Genomic DNA, 890 nt, shown 5'->3' on the forward strand with positions numbered 1-890 from the left:
TTTGTAACATTATAAATGTCTTTACTGTCACTTTTAATCAATTTAGATCATACTTGCTGAATAAAAGTATTATCATTTTTTTTATGATTTCTGAGGGATCATGTGACACTAAATACTGGAATAATGGCTACTGAAAATTTTGCTTTGCCATCACAGAAATAAATTACTGTTCAAAAGATGTTAAACTAGTAAAATGGTTATTTTGAATTATGATAATATTTTACTATATTACTGTTTTTACTGTAGTTTTGCTCAAATAAATGCAGCCTTAGTCAGCAAAGTCTTAATTTGTATTGTCCCATTAGTATGGTTTAGGGGATTGTTTCCAGATTATGATTTTCTATTAGCAATACTGTATACATCTTTTAGCAGTTTATACTAGGAAATAAATAATATATTGTAAATAAAATATTGCTTATTCAGCACTGTAATATTTCGGTGTTCATGATAAATGACCACAATACAGTTTTCTCTTTACTTGAGTTCATAAGGATCTTCCTCTAAAACACACTTGAACTCCCTTAAATGTGTGTTTTTGTGTTTAGGTGGTGAACGCAGATGTTCTGGATGAAGCTCACATTCTCATCCTTCACACGGTCTGTAATAAAAAAAAACCCATCTTAGATGAAAATGATTCTCAAACATGTGCTAATAGGTGTATGTGTGTTTTCAGGGCAGAGATTTCCCATGGGACGCCTGCAGCAGGGCTTTCTGCTGGGTGCCTGTACAGAGATCAGATGATGTAGAAGGAGCTGTTTGCAGTTTAGACCTGCTGTTGGACTGTTTGTCCACAAAGGTGAGTAGAACACACAGTTATTCACACATAAATGTTCATGAATTCACACACCACTCTATATACAGTGGGTACGAAAAGTATTCAGACCCCCTTA

The sequence above is a fragment of the Sinocyclocheilus grahami genome, unplaced genomic scaffold (assembly GCF_001515645.1).
Source record: "Sinocyclocheilus grahami isolate Dianchi unplaced genomic scaffold, SAMN03320097.WGS_v1.1 scaffold10085.1, whole genome shotgun sequence".
NCBI classification, from domain to species: domain Eukaryota; kingdom Metazoa; phylum Chordata; class Actinopteri; order Cypriniformes; family Cyprinidae; genus Sinocyclocheilus; species Sinocyclocheilus grahami.